The 27,821-nt window shown below is 39.3% G+C and overlaps 1 pseudogene; it reads left to right on the forward strand.

The window, feature by feature from the left end:
- The first annotated feature begins 4,413 nt into the window (after positions 1–4,413).
- The window catches only part of LOC118923785 (olfactory receptor 2L13-like), a 30,139-nt pseudogene continuing 6,731 nt past the window's right edge, over positions 4,414–27,821 (forward strand).

Genomic DNA, 27,821 nt, shown 5'->3' on the forward strand with positions numbered 1-27,821 from the left:
AGTTTTACTTCTTCTTTACCAATCTGGATTCCTTGTATTTTTTTGTTTTGTCTGATTGCCATGGCTAGGACCTCCAGTACTATATTACATAACAGTGGAGAGAGTGGGAATGCCTGTCTATTTCCCTATCTCAGAAGAAAAACTTACAGCTTGTCTCTGTTCAGTAAATTGTTGGCTGTGGGTTTATCATAAATGGCCTTTATCATGTTGAGGTACTTACCTTCTTTTCCCATTTTGCTGAGAGTTTTTATCATGAATGGATGTTGAACTTTGTCAAATTCTTTTACAGCATCTATGGAGGTGATCATGTGTTTTTCGTTTTTCTTTTTGTTGATGTGGTTTATGATGTTGATGGAGTTTTGAATGTTGTGCCATCCTTGCATCCATGGGATGAATCACATTTGGTCATGGGGTACGATCCTTTTGATGTATTTTTGAATTCGGTTTGCTATTATTTTGTTGAGTATTTTTGCATCTGCATTCATCAGGGATATTGGTCTGTAGTTTTCTTTTTTGGTGGGGTCTTTGCCTAGTTTTGTTATTAGGGTGATGTTAGCTTCATATAATGAATTTGGGAGTATCCCCACCTCTTCTATTTTTCGGAAAACTTTAAGGAGAATGGGTATTATGTCTTCACTGTATGTCTGATAAAATTATGAGGTAAATCCATCTGGCCCAGGGGTTTTGTTCTTTGGTAGTTTTTTGATTACCGCTTCAATTTCGTTGCTGGTAATTGGTCTGCTTAGATTTTCTGTTTCTTCCTGGATCAGTCTTGGGTGGTTGTATTTTTCTAGGAAGTTGTCCATTTCTCCTATGTTTCCCAGCTTGTTAGCATATAGGTTTTCATAGTATTCTCTAATCATTCTTTGTATTTCTGTGGGGTCCGTCATGATTTTTCCTTTCTCGTTTCTGATACTGTTGATTTGTGTTGACTCTCTTTTCCTCTTTATAAGTCTGGCTAGAGGCTTATCTATTTTGTTTATTTTCTCGAAGAACCAGCTATTGGTTTCATTGATTTTTGCTATTGTTTTATTCTTCTCAATTTTATTTATTTCTTCTCTGATCTTTATTATGTCCCTCCTTCTGCTGACCTTAGGCCCCATTTGTTCTTCTTTTTCCAATTTCGATAATTGGGACATTAGACCACTCATTTGGGATTGTTCTTCCTTCTTTAGACATGCCTGGATTGCTATATACTTTCCTCTTAAGACTGCTTTTCCTTTATCCCACAGTAGTTGGGGCTTTGTGCTGTTGTCGTTTGTTTCCATATGTTGCTGGATCTCCATTTTGATTTGGTCATTGATCCATTGATTATTTAGGAGAGTGTTTTTAAGCCTCCATGTGTTTGTGAGCCTTTTTGCTTTCTTTGTACAGTTTATTTCTAGCTTTATGCCTTTGTGGTCTGAAAAGTTGGTTGGTAGGATTTCAATCTTTTGGAATTTACTGATGCTCTTTTTGTGGCCTAGTATGTGGTCTATTCTGGAGAATGTTCCATGTGCACTTGAAAGGATGTGTGTCCTGTTGCTTTTGGATGTAGAGTTCTGTAGATGTCTATTAGGTCCATCTGTTCTTGTTTGTTGTTCAGTGCCTCTGTGTCCTTACTATTTTCTGTCTGGTACATCTGTCCTTTGGTGTGAGTGGTGTGTTGACGTCTCCTAGAATGAATGCATTGCATTCATTCTATTTCCTCCTTTAGTTCTGTTATTGTTTGTTTCAGGTATTTTTGTGCTCCTGTATTGTGTGCATATATATTTATAATGGTTATGTCCTTTTGTTGGACTGAGCCCTTTATCATTATGTAATGTCCTTCTTTGTCTTGTATTACTTTCTTTATTTTGAAGTCTGTTTTGTATGATACCAGAATTGCAACACTTGCTTTCTTCTCACTGTTGTTTGCATGAAATATCTTTTTCCATCCATTAACTACTTCCGTATATGTCTTTGGGTTGAGGTGAGTCTCTTGCAAGCAGCATATGGATGGATCTTCCTTTTTTTCCATTCTATTACTCTGTGTCTTTTGATTGGTGCATTCAGTCCATTTGTGTTTAGGGTGATTATTGAACGGTATGAACTTATTGCCATTGCAAGCTTTAAGTTTGTGGTTACCAAAGTTTCAGGGTTATCTTCTTTACTATCTTACTGTCTTACTTAATTCACTTGTTGAGCTATTATAAACGTGATCTGATGATTCTTTATTTCCCTTCCTTCTTATTCCTCCTCCTCCCTTCTTCATATGTTGGGTGTTTTGTTGTGTGCTCTTTTTAGGAGTGCTACCATCTAGAGCAGTCCCTGTAGGATGCCCTGTAGAGGTGGTTTGTAGGAGGCAAATTCCCTCAGCTTTTGCTTGTCTGGGAGTTGTTTAATCCCTCCTTCATATTTAAATGATATTTTTGCTGGATACAGTAGTCTTGGTTCATGGCTCTTCTGTTTCAGTGCATTAAGTATATCATTGTCATGGGATCCCTTGTCATGGGAGTTCTGTGTACCTCTGTTATCTTGAGTAAATGGCAAATTTTTCTTACCACTGGAATTCCTTATAACCCTTAAGGACAAACAATCGTAGAAAAACACAATCATATCCTCAAAGGTCAAATAATAAAACAAAAATGGGGAACAATCCCCCCAATGATCAACTAAAGATGGCATTATTTACACTAAATATTTGAAATTTTGCCAAAGTGGAAGACTTCTCACCCTTCCAAAAGCACTGGACAACAACTGTTACTTATCAGATGATTAGAGCCCGAAGGAAGGACCCCTTTCTGGAGAATGGAGGGGCCCAGACCCCCTCATTACAGCTGGAAGGGGTTTCAGATGTGTCTTTCCGACCAATGAATAAAGGCCTATCTGTGTCTCCGCAAGAGATCTTAAGTATCACCATCCTACAGAGGGGGAGTTCACTGATGACAATGATGACCCAGAAGACCCCCTGCCTCCTGAGGATATCTCTCTTCTTTCTCTCTCTTTCAGGGTCTGCAATGAACCCAATGATGCTGGTCTTCCTGTTAATGGCAATAAATCTCCCATTAGCTAGGACAGGATTTGGAGATCCTGGTCAAGCAAGAGCCATACTATGAAAGACTATCAGAGACCCCTGCATGGCCTGCTCTTTCACCCAAACTCCTCCCCACAAAACCTGTCACACTTCTATCAAAATCTGCCCTAATGGGCATCGGGCAGCCACACTCATGAAAGTGACAGAAAATGGATGCTCTGAAAGAGTTCACACTCACAAGTGTTGGCCGGGCCCCAAAATATATCCACCCTTTTAGCCTCCCAGAGATCAGGGGAGAGTTGCTTCTTGATCCTGAAACACAATCAATCATACAAGCTGCTTTTACCTTACTCAATAGAACCAATCCCGATTTAGCTAAGGATTGCCGGCTGTGCTTGAGACCAGGACGATTACAAGCCAATGCTCTTCTTGTTAACCTGTCACAGACCGAGCCCCAGTGCCAGCTGTTACCCCCAATTTCTAGAGTCTATCTAGACCCTCTTTCCCCTAAAGGCCCATGCTTCAAAGCTGACCCCCATTCTGATAATACTAGTGGGATAGATGTAGGTCGAATCCACTATTCATTTTGCCAACAAAATATTACTGTGAAAAATACCTTTCTCTGTCCCCCTAATGGAACAGCCTTCATTTGTGGGGAAAATGTGTTTGGCTTTCTTCCAACAGACTGGATGGGGTTTGTCCTCCAGCTGTAATTTTCCCTGACATTGGAGTGGTCCCTAATAATCAGAGCCTCCCTATTCCTGTTTTAGACCACATGGAGGTAGATAAAAAAGGGCCATCCAAGTTATCCCCCTGCTTATAGGCCTTGAGGTGGCCACCGGAGCTGCCACTACGGCAGCAGGATTGGGGACCTCTCTGCATTATTATAAAACCATTTCTCAACAGATGATCGATGATATACAAGCTGTAGCCAGCATAATTCTTGACCTCCAAGCACAATTGGATTCCCTCGCAACAGTAGTCCTACAGAACCATAGGGGGCTTGATCTCCTGACAGCTGAAAAGGGAGACTTATGTCCCTTTTTACAGGAAGAGTACTGCTTTTATGCAAACCGCTCCAGCATAGTCCAAAATAAGGTCAAACAACTTCAAGAAGACCTCGAGAGACGCAGACAAGAATTACAAACCAATTTTCTTTAGACTCAGTTGCATAGGTGGTTACCCTATCTTCTGCCCTTCCTAATTGCTATACTTCTTTTGCTCCTACTTTTCACTTTTGGGCCCTTCATTATTAACAAGATTATCCAGTTTGTCCAAAAAAGAATTGAATCAATTCAGTTGATGTGTGTGCAGGTACATTACCGGATAGTTGCCACAGAAGCCAGTGACCCCTACGATCTCTGTGAACCTTATGATGAGGCCGTGTCCACTAATTCCCCCTATCTCCCCACGCACCCATGACGGGTAAGATCTCCAAGGTGGAGACAACCTAAGACAGGCCACGGAGGATGAGTAAGCTTGGGACAATCTAAGAGCTGCATGTTCCCAGTGACAGGTAAGATCCCCAGAAAGGGCCAACCTAAGACAGAGGCCTTGCCTGCTGGGACATCCCAGAGCATTTATAAAACAAAAAGGGGAATTGTTGGGACCTTTTGCCTCTTTTAGGCCTGTGACGACTGCAGACTGGAGGTTTCCATCCTCCCTCGTTACCTCTGCATTCGTGGCCCAACTGAGTTCCTGCGCACGCGCTCTTAGCCCTAACTCGGCATTCCCACCTAACCTATAACCTGCCTAAGACCCTAGTAACAGATGAGATAATCAATTCCCATTTTCTTCTGTTACTTCCTTATCTTCCCCTATATAAATAAGCCTCTGATGGAATAAAGCTGAGTTTTGCTGTGCCCTTAAGGCTGACACATCTCCTGGATTGGTGTGGTTTTGTTTTTCCCCAGATCTCATAGGAGGGTTACCAACCCACCGACACTTGCCCTCTCGCTCAGCCCCGGGGATAACAGGCTGGTCCTGCTTGTCCCCCCGCCTTCTTGTTGCTAGAGAGCAACACCCATGAGGATGGGTTATCTCAGGGGGAGGTAAATAGCCACATAGCGGTCATAGCACATGGTTGCTAATAGGAAGCACTCTCCCCCTTCCAGAGTGATGAAGAACAATATCTGTACACCACAGCCAGTAAGAGAGATGGACTTTCTTCCTGTCACATAGTGAGCAGCCATTTTGGGCACAATAGTGGGAACAGCATCAGCATCATATCCATGAGGGAGAGCTGGCTGAGCAGGAAGTACTTGGGCATGTGCAGCTGGGGGTCCCAGTGAATCAGGAGAAGCATGGTTATTTTTCTGCACCACAGTGAAGAGGAAAAGGTGGGTCTTGTGTAAAGAGTCCTAGAAGAGGGGATGGGAGACAAGATGGCAGCATGAGTAGAGCAGCGGAAATCTCCTCCCAAAACCACATATATCTATGAAAATAGAACAAAGACAACTCTTCCTAGAATAGAGACCAGAGGACACAGGACAACAGCCACACCATATACACACATGCGAGAACCCAGTTTCTCATAAAGGGGGTAAGATACAAGCCCCGGCAGAGCGGGACCCGAGCGCCCCTCCCCACAGCTCCTGATGGAAGGAGAATAGGCAGAGCGGGAGGGAGACGGAGCCCAGGACTACTGAGCAACCAGCCCCAGCCATCCGGACCAGAGCGCAGACACAGTGTGTGTGCGGGGCCCTGGATACTAGGGAAATAGGGCAGCAAGAACGGTGAGTGGGTACCTGAGGCCTGGCGCCGGAGGACATAAGAAATCGAGTAGCCAATTTTTTTTTGTTGTTTGTTTTTTCTGTTTTGTTTTGTTCAGCACCTTTTGGAAGTCTTAAAGGGATAGGAACCCAAATACTAGGGAAACAGGGCAGCAAGACCGGTGAGCAGATGCCTAAGGCTGGCGCCAGAGAATAAAGACAAATGAGTGGCCATTTTTAAAATTTATTAATTTTTTTAATTTTTAATTTTTTTTTTTCTTTGTGGTTGTTTTGTTTTGGCGGGTGCTTTTTGGAAGTCTTAAAAGGGCAAGGCGGGACACTTAATCCAGAGGTAGGGAATCAGGGGATCTCTGGGCACCCTAATACCCTGGGTTGCAGGGAGCAGGGAGGCCCCTTACGGAGATAAATAGCCTCCCGCCCGCTCCCCCCTCCAACACGACTCCACCACTTTTTAGGAGCGGCCCCAGGCAGGCCACGCCCACAGCAACAGCAGAGATAAACTCCATAGCAGCCATGCAGGAAGTACAAGCCATGTCTGTGTGCAGCTACCCAGCACAAGCCACTAGATGTCGCAGTTCTACCAGGAGATGAAGGACACAAAACAAGAAGGGAAGTTCTTCCAGCCGTCACTCGTCCAACTCTGCAAACCATTCGTATCACCATGAAAAGGCAAAACTACAGGCCGACAAAGATCACAGAGACAACACCAGAGAAGGAGACAGAACTAACCCGTCTTCCTGACAAAGAATTCAAAATAAAAATCATAAAAATGCTGACAGAAATGAAAAGAAATATGCAAGATATATGGGATGAAGACCGGAAGGAGATCACAGATGCCAGAAAGGAGATTACAGAAATGAAACAAACTCTGGAAGGGTTTATAAGCAGAATGGATAGGATGCAAGAGGCCATTGATGGAACTGAAAACAGAGAACAGTGACGCATAGAAGCTGACATAGAGAGAGAAAAAAGGATCTACAGGAATGAAACAATATTAAGAGAACTGTGTGACCAACCCAAAAGGAAAAATATCGGTATTATAGGGGTACCAGAAGAAGAAGAGAGAAGAAAAGGGATGGAAAGTATCTTGGAAGAAATAATTGCTGAAAACTTCCCCAAACTGGGGGAGGAAATAATCGAACAGACCACAGAAATACACAGAACTGCCAACACAAAGGATCCAAGGAGGACAACACCAAGACACATAATACTTAAAATGGAAAAAGAAAGGACAAGGAAAGAGTTTTAAAAGCAGCTAGAGAGAAAAAGGTCACCTATAAAGGAAAATCCATCAGGATAACATCAGACTTCTCAACAGAAACCCTACAGGACAGAAGAGAATGGCATGATATTTTTAATGCAATGAAAGAGAAGGGACTTGAACGAAGGATACTGTATTCAGCACGACTATCATTTAAATATGATGGTGGGATTAAACAATTCCCAGACAAGCAAAAGCTGAGGGAATTTGCTTCCCACAAACCACCTCTACAGGACATCCTGCAGCGACTGCTCTAGATGGGAGCACTCCTAGAAAGAGCACAGAAAAGAACACCTAAAATATGAAGAATGGAGGAGGAGGAATAAGAAGGGAGAGAAGAAAAGAATCTTCAGACAGTGTATATAACAGCTCAATAATCGAGCTAAGTTAGGCAGTAAGATACTAAAGAGGCTAACCTTGAACCTTTGGTAACCATGAATTTAAAGCCTGCAATGGCAATAAGTACATATCTTTCAATAGTCACCCTAAATGTTAATGGACTGAATGCATCAATCAAAATACACAGAGTAATAGAATGGATAAAAAAGGAAAACTTATCTATATGCTGCTTACAAGACACTCACCTCAAACCCAAAGACATGTACAGACTAAAAGTCAATGGATGGAAAAATATATTTCAGGCAAACAACAGGGAGAAGAAAGCAGGGGCTGCAGTACTAATATCAGACAAAATAGACTTCAAAACAAAGAAAGTAACAAGAGATAAAGAAGGACACTACATAATGATAAAGGGCTCAGTCCAACAAGAGGATATAACCATTCTAAATATATATGCACCCAACACAGGAGCACCAGCATATGTGAAACAAATACTAACATATTTAAAGGGGAAAATAGACTGCAATGCATTCATTCTAGGAGACTTCAACACACCACTCACCCCAAAGGATAGATCCACCAGGCAGATAATAAGTAAGGAGAGGGAGGCACTGAACAACACACTAGAAAAGAAGGACCTAATAGACATCTATACAACTCTACACCCAAAAGCAACAGGATACACATTCTTCTCAAGTGCACATGGAACATTCTCCAAAATAGACCACATACTAGGCCACAAAGAGAGCCTCAGTAAATTCCAAAAGATTGAAATCCTACCAAACAACTTTTTAGACCACAAAGGCATAAAAGTAGAAATAAACTTTACAAACAAAGCAAAGAGGCTCACAAACACATGGAGGCTTAACAACACACTCCTAAATAATCAATGGATCAATGACCAAATCAAAATGGAGATCCAGCAGTATATGGAAACAAATGACAACAACAACATTAAGCCCCAACTTCTGTGGGACGGAGGAAAAGCAGTATTAAGAGGAAAGTATATAGCAATCCAAGCAGATTTAAAGAAGGAAGAACAATCCCAAATGAATGGTCTAATGTCACAATTTTATCGAAATTGGAAAAAGAAGAAGAAATGAGGCCTAAGGTAAGCAGAAGAAGGGACATAATAAAGATCGGAGAAGAAATAAATAAAATTGAGAAGAATAAAACAATAGCAAAAATCAATGAAACCAAGAGCTGCTTCTTCGAGAAAATAAACAAAATAGATAAGCCTCTAGACAGACTTATAAAGAGGAAAAGAGAGTCAACACAAACCAACAGTATCAGAAACGAGAAAGGAAAAATCATGACAGACCCCACAGAAATACAAAGAATTATTAGAGAATACTATGAAAACCTGTATGCTAACAAGCTGGGAAACATAGGAGAAATGGACAACTTCCTAGAAAAATACAACCTTCCAAGACTGACCCAGAAAGAAACAGAAAATCTAAACACACCAATTACCAGCAATGAAATTGAAGCGGTAATCAAAAAACTAAAATAGAACAGAACCCCCAGGGAAGATGTATTTACCTTGGAATTTTATCAGACATACAGAGAAGACATAGTATCATTCTACTTAAAGTTTTCCAAAAATTAGAGGACGAGGGGATACTCGCAAACTCATTCTATGAATCTAACATCACCCTAATACCAAAACCAGGCAAAGACCCCACCAAAAAAGAAAACTATAGACCAATATCCCTGATGAATTTAGATGCGAAAATACTCAACAAAACATTAGCAAACCATATTCAAAAACACATCAAAAGGATCATACACCATGACCAAGTGGCATTCATTCCAGGGATGCAAGGATGGTACAACTTTCGAAAGCCCATCAACATCATCCAACACATCAACAAAAACAAAGACAAAAACCACATGATCATCTCCATAGGTGCGGAGAAAGCATTTGACAAAGTTCAACATCCATTCATGATAAAAACCCTCAGCAAAATGTGAATAGAGGGCAAGTACCTCAACATAATAAAGGCCATCTATGATAAACCCACATCCAACATTATACTGAACAGCGAGAAGCTGAAAGCATTTCATCTGAGATCGGGAACTAGACAGGGATGCCCACTCTCCCCATTGTTATTTAACATAGTACTGGAGGTCCTAGCCACAGCAATCAGACAAAACAAAAAAATACAAGGAATCCTGATTGGTAAAGAAGAAGTTAAACTGTCACTATTTGTGGATGACCTGATACTGTACATTAAAAACCCTAAAGACTCCACACCAAAACTACAGGAACAAATATCGGAATACAGCAATGTTGCAGGATACAAAATAAACACACAGAAATCTGTGGCTTTCCTATGCACTAACAAAGAACCAACAGAAAGAGAAATCAGGAAAACAACTTCATTCACAATTGCATAAAAAGAAATAAAATACCTAGGTATAAACCTAAGCAAAAAAGTGAAACACTTATACTCTGAAAACTACAACTCACTCTGAGGAGAAATTAAAGGATTCACTAACAAATGGAAACTCATCCCATGTTCGTGGCTAGGAACAATTAATATCATCAAAATGGCCATCCTGCCCGAAGCAATATACAGATTTGATGCAATTCCTATGAAACAACCAGCAACATTCTTCAATGAACTGCAACAAATAATTCAAAAATTCATATGAAAACACCAAAGACCCCGAATAGCCAAAGCAATCCTTAGAAAGAAGAATAAAGTAGGGGGGATCCCACTCCCCATCTTCAAGCTGTATTATAAAGCCATAGTAATCAAGACAATTTGGTACTGGCAAAAGGACAGAGCCACAGACCAATGGAACAGATTAGAGAATCCAGACATTAACATAGACATATATGGTCAATTAATATTTGATAAAGGAGCCATGGAATACAATGGCGAAATGGCAGTCTCTTCAACAGATGGTGCTGGCAAAACTGGACAGCTACATGTAGGAGAATGAAACTGGACCATTGTCTAACCTCATATAAAAAAGTAAACTCAAAATGGATCAAAGACCTGAATGTAAGTCATGAAACCATAAAACTCTTGGAAGAAAACATAGGCAAATACCTCTTAGGCATAAACATGAGTGACCTCTTCTTGAACATATCTCCCCGGGCAAGGAAAACAACAGCAAAAATGAATAAGTGGGACTATACTAAGCTGAAAAGCTTCTGTACAGCAAAAGACACTATCAATAGAACAAAAAGGAACCCTACAGTATGGGAGAATATATTTGAAAATGACAGATCGTATAAAGGCTTGACGCCAGAATATATAAAGAGCTCATCTGCCTCAACAAACAAAAAACATATAACCCAATTAAAAAATGGGCAGAGGAACTGAACAGACAGTTCTCCAAAAAAGAAATACAGATAGCCAACAGACACATGAAAGATGCTCCACATCGCTAATTATCAGAGAAATGCAAATTAAAACTACAATGAGGTATCACCTCACACCAGTAAGGATGGCTGCCATTCAAAAGACAAACAACAACAAATGTTGGCGAGGCTGTGGAGAAAGGGGGACCCTCCTACACTGCTGGTGGGAATGTAAATTCGTTCAACCATTGTGGAAAGCAGTATGGAGGTACATCAAAATGCTCAAAACAGACTTACCATTTGCCCCAGAAATTGCACTCCTAGGAATTTACCCTAAGAATGCAGCAATCAAGTTTGAGAAAGACCAATGTACCCCTATGTTTATCGCAGCACTATTTACAATAGCCAAGAACTGGAAGCAACCTAAATGTCCATCGATAGATGAATGGATAAAGAAGAAGTGGTACATGTACACAATGGAATACTACTCAGCCATAAGTAAAGGGAAAATCCTACCATTTGCAGCAACATGGATGGAGCTGGAGGGTATTATGCTCAGTGAAATAAGCCAAGCAGAGAAAGAGAAATACCAAATGATTTCACTCATCAGTGGAATATAACTACAAAGGAAAAACTGAAGGAAAAAAACAGCAACAAAATCACAGAACTCAAGAATGGACTAACAGGTACCAAAGGAAAGGGACTGGGGAGGATGGGTGGGTAGGGAGGGATTAGGGGGAGGGAAGAAAAAGGGTGATATTAAGATTAGCATGCATTGGTGGGTGGGAGGGAGAAAGGGGAGGGCTGTAAAACACAGAGAAGACAAGTAGTGATTCTACAACATTTTGCTGTGCTGATGGACAGTGACTGTGAAGGGGTTTATACGGGGACCTGGTATAGGGGAGAGTCTAGTAAACATAATATTCGTCATGTAAGTGTAGATTAATAATACCAAAAATGAAAAAAGGCAGTTCCTGTGTGGTGACTTCCAATGAGTTCTACACAAGGGTATAAAGGGCATATAAAAGTGTAGGCAAAGGGACTGTTTGTGTTTATACAGAGGATCAAAGCCTAATTTGGATACCCTGAAAATCAACTAAGATAGGATATGAAAAATAACTTCCAACATCAGCACTCTCTGGAAGTCTCATGCCAGAAGATGATCATCAAAAAACCCCAACAAGATCCACGCTCTCCTACAGGTGTAGATGCACTCATCCCACCAGTTCCTGGACTTGCCATGGGAATGAAGAAGGAGATAGCTAAGCTGGCCTGTGCATACAGTAAAACAACAAATTTGACTGGATCTATACTGTTGGAACTCAAAAAAGAATTAGGAGAAGTGCAAATTGTAGTGCTAAAAAATCTTTCAACTACAGACTATTTACTGTTAAAAGAACATATGGGATGTGAACAGTCCCCAGGAATGGGTTGTTTTAATTTGTCTGATTTATCTCAGACTGTACCAGTTCAGTTGGTCAGTATCCACCATATCATAGATAAGTTTTCACAAATGCCTAAGGTGCCTAACTGGTTTTCTTGGTTTCACTGGAGATGGATGGTAATTACAGGTATGCTTTGGTTATGTAACTATGCTCCTATTATGTTAATGTGTGTGCACAATTTAATTAGTAGCTTAAAACCTATACATGCTGAAGTTACTGTACAAGAAGATATGTCAAAGAAATAGTCGATCTTCCCATGTTTTCTTCTGCCTGCTTCTTCTATAGCTTTTCTTCTTCCTTCCTAATTACAATCCTTAAATAGAATTAGTGCCTCATATCAAATTTACCGAGTATCATAATTCTTCCAAGTGGTAAAGATACCTCAAGACAAATGCTGGACATAGAAGCCACAGGGCATAAATATGCAAAGAAGTAAAAACCTAACCTTTCAAACAATAAGGCTTCTCTCTCACTTACCAACTTTACATTTCCCTGTATGGCCCCGGAAGATGACTGGTTAGCCAGAGACAGGTAAGATTCCTCAAGGGAGGAACAACCCAAGACAGGCACAGTCGCAGGGGGGCCATCAGGTGAGAAATTGGGGATCAACAGAGGTGAGGCTTAGAACTTCACCCCCCCCTGTTTTGAGAGAAATCTTCTGCATCCGTGGATGTTTTGTTGCCCTTGTCTAGCTTCGATTAACACATAGTTTACAGGCACACACCTGATCATCTACATTTGCTCTCTTACAACACTAAACTATGTTTACTACCTTTATCTTGTATCTAGCTACCACTTCAACATTTTATTAAAAATAATAATAAAGAGAGAAATGTGTTATCCACATATACATCAAGTATAAAAATCAAATGAGTATTCATATTTGAACTGTTTATAGTTCATAATGCATGAGGAAAACTGAAAGTTTCTGTGATGACTGCCCTTGTACTGTTCAACATGTAACTTATTCACTATGTAAGAATTTGTTCTCCATGTAAGAACTTGTTTGTTATGCTTCAGAAGATTGGAGACTGATGAAAGTTAGGCTTGGGGTGGATTGATGATTGTGCATTGAGCATTGACTCCCCTATACAGAATTTTATTGTTGTTAACAACCATTTGATCAATAAATATGAGAGATGAACTCACACAAAAAAGTACACACTTCCAATTGTAAAATAAATAAGTAACTGGGATGTTATGTATAGCATAAGGAATATAGTCAAAATATTGTTACAACTTGGTATGGTGATAGCTGGTACCTAGAATTATCATGTATATAAATGTTGAATCACTGTGTTGTACACCTGAATCTAATGTAATACTGTGTGTCAACTACCCTTCAATAAAAAATAATTATATACAAAAAAAAAGAGTCCTAGAAGAATGAAATCTGATGTGATGTTTCTCTTCTCCCAATTTTCTGCTTGTGTGACCATATAATTGGAAAATTAGAGAAAGAAGGTTTTTTTAATCATGTAAACACCATTGTTTGACATTATGACCTCTGGGCAATACTGTATATAAAATCCAAGGTCCAGATTAAAACCCCACCTTCCACTAACGATGGGTTGGAATCACTGCATAGGGGCTATAGCCAATACAATTAAAATTTCTTTGTATGTTGACATATAATAACTATACTTACAATGGTGAGCCTTTTGTAATGTAAATAATTATTAAATCACTTTGTTGTTTGTGTAAAACCAATACATTGTAGATTATATCTCAAAAAAGTGAAACAAAATTATTTTCTTGATATTGTTCTACTTCTCTATGGCTCATGAAACACAAAAATATATTGATTGATTGAGATGATAGATCAAAGTAGATAAAAATAGGAAAACTATTGAGGACTATGTAATTATAATTAATTTGTTTATTTTTGTACTATTTATTGTATTATTTTTATTTCATTATGTATACTGAAACTAAATTCACCAGTAGAGTAAATAAATGTTGAGAAGTTTGCTCATTTATATTTGAGTTGCATTTAACTTTTGCAAATTTTGGAAATCTTAACATATTGAAATTAGTTTTTTAATATAAAATAGATTATAATTGTTTTATTGTGGATTTAAGACCACAGAATGGAACTGATGATTATAAGCAAAACAGGATTTCTCTAGTTAAGGAAGATTATATTTCCAATAATTGATGAAAACATTCTTTCTTCCACTCATTAAAAATGATTTTTATTTCCATGATTTTTAAAATGCAGGTATCCCAGTTCACCAGTCCCTCCTTTGAAACTTTCAGTGTCTTCCCATCACACTTGAAATAAAAGGAAAATTATTTACTGAGCTTTGGAGGGCTAGGAGACGTTGCCTGCAGCCCAGCTCTCCTCATGCGTCACTGCCGTGGAGACTCGGTATGACGAGGAACCATGTCAGGGCCCGTGAGAGGGTCTGGATGTCCATAAATGCTTGGCAAGAATATCAGTAACTCAACAAGGAGTGAGATGACTAAAAGACACAGAGGCAGTTTTAACACAATTCTATTACAAAGCATATATTTAAAATGGAGCATAATTTTTAGTCACAGGTAAAGTATAAATACCTTTGGAAAAAAAACATGAATATTATTTAAAAGCATCTAACAGATATTTGGCTTATATTTTGAAGACAGCTTTTTTATTTTCTCATCAGTCTCCAATCTTCTGAAGCATAAGAAACAAGTTCTTACATGGTGAACAAATTCTTACATAGTGAATAAGTTCTTACATGGTGAACAGTACAAGGGCAGTCATCGCGAAACTTTCAGTTTTGATCATGCTTTATGAACTATAAACAATAAGGTCAAATATGAATATTTGTTTGATTTTTATACTTGATTTGTATGTGAATCCCACATTTCTCCATTATTATTATTATTATTTTTTTTTATTTTTTAAATAAAATGCTGAAGTGGTAGGTAGATGCAAGGTAAAGGTAGAAAACATAGTTTAGTGTTGTAAGAGAGCAAATGTAGATGATCAGGTGTGTGCCTGTAGACTAAGTGTTAATCGAAGCTAAACAAGGGCAATAAAACATTCACGGATGCAGAAGATTTCTCTCAAAAAGGGGGGTGAGGTTCTAAGCCTCACCTCTGTTGATCCCCAATTTCTCACCTGATGGCCCCCCTGCGAGTGTACCTGTCGCAGTTTGTTCCTCCCTTGAGGAATCTTACCGTCTCTTGCTAACCAGTCATCTTCCAGAGAAATACAGGGAAATGTAAAGTTGGTAAGTGAGAGAGAAGCCTTATTGTTTGAAAAGGTTAGCTTTTTACTTCTTTGCATATTTATGCCCTGTAGCTTCTATGCCCAGCATTTGACTTGAGGTATCTTTACCACTTGGAAGAATCATGACACTCGGTAAATTCGATATGAGGCACGAATTCTATTTAAGGGTTGTAATTAGGAAGGAAGAAGAAAAGCTATAGAAGTAGCAGAAGGAAGAAAACATGGGAAGATTGATTATTTCTTTGACATATCTTCTTGTAGAGTAACTTAAGCATGTATAGGTCTTAAACTATAAATTAAATTGCACACACACATTAACATAATAGGAATACAGTTAATAACCAAAGCAGACCTATAACTACCAGCCATCTTAAAGTGAATCCAAGAAAACCAGTTAGGCATCCTAGGCATTGTGAAAATTTATCTATGATGTGATGGATATTGTCCAACTGAACTTGAACAGTCTGAGAGAAATCAGACAAGTTAAAACAACTCATTCCTGGGAACTGTTCATATCCCATATGTTCTTTTAACAGTAGATAGTCTGTAGTTGTAAGATTTTGGAGTGCTACAACTTGCACTTCTCCTAATTTATGGTTGAGTTCCAACAGTATAGATCCAGTCAAATTTGTTGTTTTACTGTATGCACAGGCCAGCTTAGATATCTCCTTCTTCATTCTCATAGCAAGTCCAGCAACCAGTGGAATGTAGACAGCTACAATTGTAGCAGGGCCTGGATCTTTGTTGAGGTTTTTTGATGATCATCTTCTGGTATGACTCTTCCAGAGATTGCTGATGTTGGAAGTTCTTCTTCATATCGTATCTTAGTTCATTTATTGGGTAGCTAAATTAGGCTTTGATCCCCTGTATAAACACAAAGAGACCCTTTGCCTACACTTTTATATGCCCTTTATACCATTGTGTAGAACTCATTGGAGGTCACCACACAGGAACTGCATTTTTTTTTTTAAGAGAAAGGAATATTATCAGAAAAATGTACCTCTATAGCCAATCATCTGACACCCGTTAAGTGATCAAAATTAAGGATATTTAAAGCATGCATTAATCGTTGATTTACAGTTAGTTTTATCCTATCAGGGAGTAATCTCCCTTTTCTTTCTTTCTTTTCTCCTTTTTTTTTGTTATCATTAATCTACATTTACATAAAGAATATTATGTTTACTAGTCTCTCCCCAATACCAGGTTCCCTCTTATAAAACCCTTTACAGTCACTGTCCATCAGCATAGCAGAATGTTGTAGAATCACTACTTGTCTTCTCTGTGTTGTACAGACCTCCCCTTTCTCCCACCCCCCCCATTATGCATGCTAATCTTAATACCACCCTTGTTCTTCCCTCCCCCTAATCCCTCCCTACCCACCCATCTTCCCCAGTCCCTTTCCTTTGGTACCTGTTAGTCCATTCTTGAGTTCTGTGATTCTGCTGCTGTTTTGTTCCTTCAGTTTTTCCTTTGTAGTTATATTACACAGATGAGTGAAATCATTTGGTATTTCTCTTTCTACACTTGGCTTATTTCACTTAGCATAATATCTTCCAGCTCCATCCATGTTGCTGCAAATGGTAGGATTTGCCCTTTTCTTATGGCTGAGTAATATTCCATTGTGTATATGTACCACTTCTTCTTTATCCATTCATCTATCGATGGACATTAAGTTGCTTCCAATTCTTGGCTATTGTAAATAGTGCTGCGATAAACATAGGGGTGCATTGGTCTTTCCCAAACTTGATTGCTGCATTCTTAGGGTAAATGCCTAGGAGTGCAATTTCTGGGTCAAATGGTAAGTCTGTTTTGAGCATTTTGATGTACCTCCATACTGCTTTCCACAATGGTTGAACGAATTTACATTCCCACCAGCAGTGTAGAGGGGTTCCCCTTTCTCCACAGCCTCACCGACACTTTTTGTTGTTTGTCTATTGGATGGTAGCCATCCTTACTGGTGTGAGGTGATACCTCAGTGTAGTTTTAATTTGCATTTCTCTGATAATTAGCGATGTGGAACATCTTTTCATATGTCTGTTGGTCATCTGTATTTCTTTTTTGGAGAATAGTCTGTTCAGTTCCTCTGCCCATTTTTTAATTGGATTATTTGTTTTTTGTTTGTTGATGTGTGTGACTTTTTATATATTTGGGACGTCAATTCTTTATCGGATCTGTCATTTACTAATATATTCTCCCTTACTGTAGGGTTCCTTTTTGTTCTATTGATAGTGTCTTTTGCTGTACAGAAGGTTTTCAGCTTAACATAGTTCCATTTGTTCATTTTTGCTGTTGTTTTCCTTGCCCAGGGAGATATGTTCAAGAAGAGGTCACTCATGTTTATGTCTAAGAGGTTTTTGCCTATGTATTTTTCCAAGAGTTTAATGGTTTCATGACTTACATTCAAGTCTTTCATCCATTTTGAATATATTTTTGTATATGGGGTTAGACAAAGTTTCAGTTTCATTCTCCCACGAGTAGCTGTCCAGTTTTGCCAGCACCATGTGTTGAAGAGACTGACATTTCTCCATTGTAAGTCCATGGCTCCTTTATCAAATATTAATTGACCATATATGTTTGGGTTAATATCTGGAGTCTCTAGTCTGTTCCACTGGTCTGTGGCTCTGTTCTTGTACCAGTACCAAATTGTTTTGATTACTATGGCTTTATAGTTGAGCTTGAAGTTGGGGAGTGAGATCCCCCCTACTTTATTGTTCTTTCTCAGGATTACTTTGGCTATTCGGGGTCTATGGTGTTTCCATATGAATTTTTGAATTATTTGTTCCAGTTCAATGAAGAATGTTACTGGTAATTTGATAGGGATTGCATCAAATCTGTGTATTGCTTTAGGCAGGATGGCCATTTTGATGATATTAATTCTTTCTAGCCATGAGCATGCGATGAGTTTCCATTTGTTAATGTCCCCTTTAATTTCACTTATGAGTGACTTGTAGTTTTTGGAGTATAAGTCTTTCACTTTTTTGTTTAGGTTTATTCCTAGGTATTTTGTTTTTTATGATGCAATTGTGAATGGAGTTGTTTTCCTGATTTCTCTTACTATTGGTTCATTGTTAGTGTATAGGAAATCTACAGATTTGTTTGTGTTAATTTTGTATCCTGCAACTTTGCTGTATTCCAATATCTGTTCTAGTAGTTTTGGGGTGTAGTCTTTAGGATTTTTTATGTACAATATCATGTCATCTGCAAATAGTGACAGTTTAACTTCTTCTTTACCAATGTGGATTCCTTGTATTTCTTTGTTTTGTCTGATTGACGTGGCTAGGACCTCTTGTACTATGTTAAATAACAGTGGGGGAGATTGGGCATCCCTGTCTAGATCCGTTCTCAGAGAAAAGCTTTCAGATTCTTGCTGTTCAGAATAATGTTGGCTGTGAGTTTATCATATATGGCCTTTTTTATGTTGATGTACTTGCCCTCTATTCCCATTTAGCTGAGAGTTTTTATCATAAATGGATGTTGAATTTTCTCAAATTTTTTTCAGCATCTATGGAGATGATCATGTGGTTTTGTCTTTGTTTTTGTTGATGTGGTGGATGATGTTGATGGATTTTCGAATGTTGTAACATCCTTGCATCCCTTGGTTGAATGCCACTTGGTCGTGGTGTATGATCCTTTTGATATATTTTTGAATTCGGTTTGCTAATATTTTGTTGAGTACTTTTGCATCTAAGTTCATCAAGGATATTGGTCTGTAGATTTCTTTTCTGTTGGGGTCCTTGCCTAGTTTTGGTATTAGGGTGATGTTGGCTTCATAGAATGAGTTTGGGACTATTCCCTCCTCTTCTATTTTTTGGAAAACTTTAAGGTGAATGGGTATTATGTCTTCCCTGTACGTCTGATAAAATTCCGAGGCAAATGCATCTTGCCCAGGGGTTTTGCTCTTTGGTAGTTTTTTTATTACTTTTTCATTTTTATTGCTGGGAATTGGTCTGTTTAGATTTTCTGTTTCTTTCTTGATCTGTTTTGGAAGGTAGTATTTTTCTAGGAAGTTGTCCATTTCTCCTAGGTTTCCCAACTTGTTAGCATATAGGTTTGCATAGTACTTTCTGATAATTCTTTGTATTTCTGTGGTGTCCGTCGTGATTTTTCCTTTCTCGTTTCTGATTCTGTTGATTTGTGTTGACTCTCTTTTCTTCTTAATAAGTCTGGCTAGAGGCTTATCTATTTTGTTTATTTTCTCGAAGAACCAGCTCTTGGTTTCATTGACTTTTTTTTTTTTGTTTTTTTAGATAATTATTTTTTATTGAAGGGTAGTTGACACACAGTATTACATTACATTAGTTTCAGGTGTACAACACAGTGATTCAACATTTATATACATGATAATTCTAAGTACCAGCTATCACCATACCAAGTTGTTACAATATTTTGACTATATTCCTTATGCTATACATTACATCCCGGTTGCTTATTTATTTTACAATTGGAAGTGTGTACTTTTTCTTGGTTGTTGTTGTTAGGGCATCTCTCATTTTTATTGATCAAATGGTTGTTAACAACAATAAAATTCTGTATAGGGGAGTCAATGCTCAATGCACAATCATTAATCCACCCCAAGCCTAATTTTCGTCAGTCTCCAATCTTCTGAAGCATAACGAACAAGTTCTTACATGGAGAACAAATTCTTACATAGTGAATAAGTTACATGGTGAACTGTACAAGGGCAGTCATCACAGAAACTTTTGGTTTTGCTCATGCATTATGAACTATAAACAGTCAGTTCAAATATGAATACACATTTGATTTTTATACTTGATTTATATGTGGATACCACATTTCTCTCTTTATTATTTTTAATAAGATGCTGAGGTGGTAGGTAGATACAACATAAAGGTAGAAAACATAGTTTAGTGTTGTAAGAGAGCAAATGTAGATGATCAGGTGTGTGCCTGTAGACTATGTGTTAATCCAAGCTAGACAAGGGCAATAAAACATCCACATATGCAGAAGATTTCTCTCAGAACAGGGGGGGTGAGGTTCTAAGCCTCACCTCTGTTGATCCCCAATTTCTCACCTGATGACCCCCCAGCGACTGTGCCTGTCTTAGGTTGTTCCTCCCTTGAGGAATCTTACCCGTCTCTGGCTAACCAGTCATCTTCCGGGGCCACACAGGGAAATGTTAAGTTGGTAAGTGAGAGAGAAGCCTTATTGTTTGAAATGGTTAGCTTTTTATTTCTTTGCATATTTATGCCCTGTGGCTTCTATGCCCAGCATTTGTCTTGAGGTATCTTTACCACTTGGAGGAGTTATGATACTCGGTAAATTTGATATGAGGCACGAATTCTATTTAAGAATTCGTTGTAATTAGGAAGGAAGAAGAAAAGCTATAGAAGTAGCAGGTGGGAGAAAACATGGGAAGATTGATTATTTCTTTGACATATCTTCTTGTAGAGTAACTTCAGCATGTATATATTTTAAGCTACTACTTAAATTGCGCACACACATTAACATAATAGGAGTATAGTTACATAACCAAAGCATACCTGTAATTACCAGCCATCTCCAGTGAAACCAAGAAAACCAGTTAGGCACCCTAGGCATTTGTGAAAACTTATCAATGATATGATGGTTATTATCTAACTGAATTTGAATAGTTTGAGAAAAATCAGACAAATTAAAACAACCCATTCCTGGGCACTGTTCACATCCCATATGTTCTTTTAACAGTAAATAGTCTGTAGTTGTAAGATTTTGGAGCGCTACAATTTGCACTTCTCCTAATTCTTGGTTGAGTTCCAACAGTATAGATCCAGTCAAATTTGTTGTTTTACTGTATGCACAGGCCAGCTTAGATATCTCCTTCATTCCCATGGCAAGTCCAGGAGCTGGTGGGATGAGTGCATCTACAGCTGTAGCAGTGCGTGGATCTTTGTTGGGGTTTTTTGATGATCATCTTCTGGCATGAGTCTTCCCGAGAGTGCTGATGTTGGAAGTTCTCTTTCATATCGTTCCTTAGTTCATTTTCGGGGTAGCCAAATTAGGCTTTGATCCTCTGTATAAACACAAACAGACCCTTTGCCTACACTTTTATATGTCCTTTATATTATTGTGTAGAATTCATTAGAGGTCACCACATAGGAACTGCATTTTTTTTTTTTAATCATTAATCTACACTTACATGACGAATACTTACGAATACTTTGTTTACTAGGCTCTCCCCTATACCAGGTCCCCCCTATATACTCCTTTACAGTCACTGTCCATCAGCGTAGCAACCTGTTGTAGAATCACTACTTGTCCTCTCTGTGTTGTACAGCCCTCCCCTTTCTCCCACCCCGCTATGGATGCTAATCTTAATACCCCCCTACTTCTCCCCCCCTTATCCCTCCCTACCCACCCATCCTCCCCAGTCCCTTTCCCTTTGGTACCTGTTAGTCCATTCTTGAGTTCTGTGATTCTGCTGCTGTTTTGTTCCTTCAGTTTTTCCTTTGTTCTTATATTCCACAGATGAGTGAAATCATTTGGTATTTCTCTTTCTCTGCTTGGCTTGTTTCACTGAGCAAAATACCCTCCAGCTCCATCCATGTTGCTGCAAATGGTTGGATTTGCCCTTTTCTTATGGCTGAGTAGTATTCCATTGTGTATATGTACCACATCTTCTTTATCCATTCATCTATCGATGGACATTTAGGTTGCTTCCAATTCTTGGCTATTGTAAATAGTGCTGCGATAAACATAGGGGTGCACTGATCTTTCTCATACTTGATTGCTGCATTCTTAGGGTAAATTCCTAGGAGTGCAATTCCTGGGTCAAATGGTAAGTCTGTTTTGAGCATTTTGATGTACCTCCATACTGCTTTCCACAATGGTTGAACAAGTTTACATTCCCACCAGCAGTGTAGGCGGGTTCCCCTTTCTCCACAGCCTCGCCAACATTTGTTGTTGTTTGTCTTTTGAATGGCAGCCATCCTTACTGGTGTGAGGTGATACCTCATTGTAGTTTTAATTTGCATTTCTCTGATAATTAGCGATGTGGAGCATCTTTTCATGTGTCTGTTGGCCATCTGTATTTCTTTTTTGGAGAACCGTCTGTTCAGTTCCTTTGCCCATTTTTTAATTGGGTTATTTGTTTTTTGTTTGTTGAGGCGTGTGAGCTCTTTATATATTCTGGACGTCAAGCCTTTATCGGATGTGTCATTTTCAAAGATATTCTCCCATACTGTAGGGTTTCTTTTTGTTCTATTGATGGTGTCTTTTGCTGTACAGAAGCTTTTCAGCTTAATATAGTCCCACTTGTTCATTTTTGCTGTTGTTTTCCTTGCCCGGGGAGATATGTTCAAGAAGAGGTCACTCATGTTTATGTCTAAGAGGTTTGTGCCTATGTTTTCTTCCAAGAGTTTAATGGTTTCATGACTTACATTCAGGTCTTTGATCCATTTTGAGTTTACTTTTGTATATGGGGTTAGACGATGGTCCAGTTTCATTCTCCTACATGTAGCTGTCCAGTTTTGCCAGCACCATCTGTTGAAGAGACTGTCATTTCGCCATTGTATGTCCATGGCTCCTTTATCAAATATTAATTGACCATATATGTCTGAGTTAATGTCTGGATTCTCTAGTCTGTTCCATTGGTCTGTGGCTCTGTTCTTGTGCCAGTACCAAATTGTCTTGATTACTATGGCTTTATAATAGAGCTTGAAGTTGGGGAGTGAGATCCCCCCTACTTTATTCTTCTTTCTCAGGATTGCTTTGGCTATTCGGGGTCTTTGGTGGTTCCATATGAATTTTTGAATTATTTGATCCAGTTCATTGAAGAATGTTGCTGGTAGTTTCATAGGGATTGCATCAAATCTGTATATTGCTTTGGGCAGGATGGCCATTTTGACGATATTAATTCTTCCTAGCCATGAGCATGGGATGCGTTTCCATCTGTTAGTGTCCCCTTTAATTTCTTTTAAGAGTGACTTGTAGTTTTCAGAATATAAGTCTTTCACTTCTTTGGTTAGGTTTATTCCTAGGTATTTTATTTTTTTTGATGCAATTGTGAATGGAGTTGTTTTCCTGATTTCTCTTTCTGTTGGTTCATTGTTGGTATATAGGAAAGCCACAGATTTCTGTGTGTTGATTTTGTATCCTGCAACTTTGCTGTATTCCGATATCAGTTCTAGTAGTTCTGGGGTGGAGTCTTTAGGGTTTTTTATGTACAGTATCATGTCATCTGCAAATAGTGACAGTTTGACTTCTTCTTTGCCAATCTGGATTCCTTGTATTTTTTTGTTTTGTCTGATTGCCGTGGCTAGGACCTCTAGTACAATGTTAAATAACAGTGGGGAGAGTGGGCATCCCTGTCTAGTTCCCGATCTCAGCGGAAATGCTTTCAGCTTCTCGCTATTCAATATAATGTTGGCTGTGGGTTTTTCATAGATGGCCTTTATTATGTTGAGGTACTTGCCCTCTATTCCCATTTTGCTGAGAGTTTTTATCATGAATGGATGTTGAACTTTGTCAAATGCTTTTTCAGCATCTATGGAGATGATCATGTGGTTTTTGTCTTTCTTTTTGTTGATGTGGTGGATGATATTGATGGACTTTCGAATGTTGTGCCATCCTTGCATCCCTGGGATGAATCCCACTTGGTCATGGTGTACGATGGTTTTGATGTATTTTTGAATTCGGTTTGCTAAAATTTTGTTGAGTATTTTTGCGTCTACGTTCATCAGGGATATTGGTCTATAGTTTTCTTTTTTGGTGGTGTCTTTGCCTGGTTTTGGTATTAGGGTGATGTTAGCTTCATAGAATGAGTTTGGGCGTATCCCCTCCTCTTCTATTTTTTGGAAAACTTTAAGGAGAATGGGTATTATGTCTTCCCTGTATGTCTGATAAAATTCCGAGGTAAATCCATCTGGCCCGGGGGTTTTGTTCTTTGGTAGTTTTTTGATTACCGCTTCAATTTCGTTGCTGGTAATTGGTCTGTTTAGATTTTCTGTTTCTTTTTGGGTCAGTCTTGGAAGGTTGTATTTTTCTAGGAAGTTGTCCATTTCTCCTAGGTTTCCCAGCTTGTTAGCATATAGGTTTTCATAGTAGTCTCTAATAATTCTTTGTATTTCTGCGGGATCTGTTGTGATTTTTCCTTTCTCATTTCTGATACTGTTGATTTGTGTTGACTCTCTTTTCCTCTTAATAAGTCTGGCTAGAGGCTTATCTATTTTGTTTATTTTCTCGAAGAACCAGCTCTTGGTTTCATTGATTTTTGCTATTGTTTTATTCTTCTCAATTTTATTTATTTCTTCTCTGATCTTTATTATGTCCCTCCTTCTGCTGACCTTAGGCCTCATTTGTTCTTCTTTTTCCAATTTCGATAGTTGTGACATTAGACCGTTCATTTGGGATTGCTCTTCCTTTTTTAAATATGCTTGGAGTGCTATATACTTTCCTCTTAAGACTGCTTTTGCTGCGTCCCACAGAAGTTGGGGCTTAGTGTTGTTGTTGTCATTTGTTTCCATATATTGCTGGATCTCCATTTTGATTTGGTCATTGATCCATTGATTATTTAGGAGCGTGTTGTTTAGCCTCCATGTGTTTGTGAGCCTTTTTGCTTTCTTTGAACAGTTTATTTCTAGTTTAATGCCTTTGTGGTCTGAAAAGTTGGTTGGTAGGATTTCAATCTTTTGGAATTTACTGAGGCTCTTTTTGTGTCCTAGTATGTGGTCTATTCTGGAGAATGTTCCATGTGCACTTGAGAAGAACGTGTATCCTGTTGCTTTTGGATGTAGAGTTCTGTAGATGTCTATTAGGTCCATCTGTTCTAGTGTGTTGTTCAGTGCCTCTGTGTCCTTACTTATTTTCTGTCTGGTGGATCTGTCCTTTGGAGTGAGTGGTGTGTTGAAGTCTCCTAGAATGAATGCATTGCATTCTATTTCCTCCTTTAGTTCTGTTAATATTTGTTTCAGGTATGTTGGTGCTCCTGTATTGGGTGCATATATATTTATAATGGTTATATCCTCTTGATGGACTGAGCCCTTTATCATTATGTAATGTCCTTCTTTGTCTTTTGTTACTTTCTTTATTTTGAAGTCTGTTTTGTCTGATACCAGAATTGCAACACCTGCTTTCTTCTCTCTGTTGTTTGCTTGAAATATCTTTTTCCATCCCTTGACTTTAAGTCTGTGCGCGTCTTTGGGTTTGAGGTGAGTCTCTTGTAAGCAGCATATGGATGGATCTTGCTTTTTTATCCATTCTATTACTCTGTGTCTTTTGATTGGTGCATTCAGTCCATTTACATTTAGGGTGATTATTGAAAGGTATGAATTTATTGCCATTGCAGGCTTTAAGTTTGTGGTTACCAAAGGTTTAGGGTTAGCTTCTTTACTGTCTTACTGTCTAACTTAACTCGCTTGTTGAGCTATTATAAACACAATCTGATGATTCTTTATTTCTCTCCCTTCTTATTCCTCCTCCTCCCTTCTTCATATGTTGGGTGTTTTGTTGTGTGCTCTTTTTAGGAGTGCTCCCATCTAGAGCAGTTCCTGTAGGATGCCCTGTAGAGGTGGTTTGTGGGAGGCAAATTCCCTCAACTTTTGCTTGTCTGGGAATTGTTTAATCCCTCCTTCATATTTAAATGATATTCGTGCTGGATACAGTAGTCTTGGTTCGAGGCCCTTCTGTTTCATTGCATTAAGTATATCATGCCATTCTCTTCTGGCCTGTAGGGTTTCTGTTGAGAAGTCTGATGATAGCCTGATGGGTTTTCCTTTGTAGGTAACCTTTTTTTTCTCTCTGGCTGCTTGTAATACTTTGTCCTTGTCTTTGATCTTTGCCATTTTAATTATTATGTGTCTTGGTGTTGCCCTCCTTGGATCCCTTGTCATGGGAGTTCTGTGTACCTCTGTGGTCTGAGAGGCCATTTCTTCCCCTAGTTTGGGGAAATTTTCAGCAATTATTTCTTCAAAGACATTTTCTATCCCCTTTTCTCTCTCTACTTCTTCTGGAATGCCTATGATTCTTAAATTATTTCTTTTATATTGATCACTCAGCTCTCTTAAAATTCTTTCATTCCTGGAGATCCTTTTATCTCTCTCTGCATCAGCTTCTCTGCGTTCCTGTTCTCTGTTTTCTAGTCCATTAATGGTCTCTTGCATCTCGTCCATTCTGTTTTGAAGTCCTTCCAGAGCTTGTTTTATTTCTGAAATCTCCTTCCTTAGTTCTTGCATATTTCTCTGCAAGTCCATCAGCATGGTTATGACTTTTGTTTTGAATTCTTTTTCAGGTAGACTGGCTAAATCTATCTCCCCAGATTCCTTCTCAGGGGAAGATGTAGCAGATGCCGAAGCTGTCTGGGTTAGTCTTGTCTGAATCATATTTTTTTGCCTTTTCATGTTGACAGGTGCTATTGACTGTCAGCTGGGAGGGCCAAAATTTTCACTTACTACTGGCCTTTCTTTACTGGGGCAACTGCGACCCCTAGTGGCTTGTGTTGGTTAATTGCGTGTAGAGTGGGTCTTTGTGTCTTGCCTGGCCGGAAGGGAGAAATTTCCCTTTCTGTGGGCGGAATTTGTCTCAGGCTGCTTCTCTGCTTTCGCAGCGCCCGGTGGGGTGATGGATGGGGGGGCTGCTTGACTGTTTGCCTCCGTGAGGGGTCTCAGAGCTGTTGCCCAGGGGGTTAGTGCACCCGGTTTTCCCTGTAATTTCCAGCTGCTGTACTGTGACCTGGGTTGTTTCCGTCAAGCTGTTAAGTCCCTGTCCCTTTAAGACTTTCAAAAAAAGCCCCCGCTTTTCTTTGTCACAGGGGCATCAGCTTCAGCACCCGCTCTGAGGTCTACCCCCTGTTCTCCCAGTATCCAGGGCCCCCTGGGCATATACTGTGTCTGCGCTCTGGCCCGGATGGCTGGGGCTGGGTGTTCGGCAGTCCTGGGCTCCGTCTCCCTCCCGCTCTGCCTATTGTTCTCCCGCCGGGAGCTGGGGGGAGGGGCGCTCGCGTCCCGCAGGGCCGGGGCTTGTATCTCACCCCTTTCACCAGTCGTTGGGTTCTCGCTGGTGTAGCTGCAGTCTGGCCACTGTCCTGCGTCTTCTGGTCTCTCTTTTAGGGCTAGTTGTGTTTGTTGTATTTTCAAAAGTATATATGTTTTTGGGAGGAGATTCCCACTGTCCTACTCACGCCGCCATGTTGGCTCCGCCTGTCATCGGTTTCATTGACTTTTGCTATTGTTTTATTCTTCTCAATTTTATTTATTTCTTCTCCGATCTTTATTATGTCCCTCCTTCTGATGACCTTAGGCCTCATTTGTTCTTCTTTTTCCAATTTCGATAATTGTGACATTAGACCATTCATTTGGGATTGTTCTTCCTTCTTTAAATATGTGTGGACTGCTATATACTTTCCTCTTAAGACTGTTTTTGCTGTATCCCACAGTAGTTAGGGCTTTGTGTTGTTGTTGTCATTTGTTTCCGTATATTGCTGGTCTCCATTTTGATTTGGTCATTGATCCATTGATTATTTAGGAGCGTGTTGTTTAGCCTCCATGTGTTTGTGAGGCTTTTTGTTTTCTTTGTACAATT

The sequence above is a fragment of the Manis pentadactyla genome, chromosome 13 (assembly GCF_030020395.1).
Source record: "Manis pentadactyla isolate mManPen7 chromosome 13, mManPen7.hap1, whole genome shotgun sequence".
Taxonomy (NCBI): Eukaryota; Metazoa; Chordata; class Mammalia; order Pholidota; family Manidae; genus Manis; species Manis pentadactyla.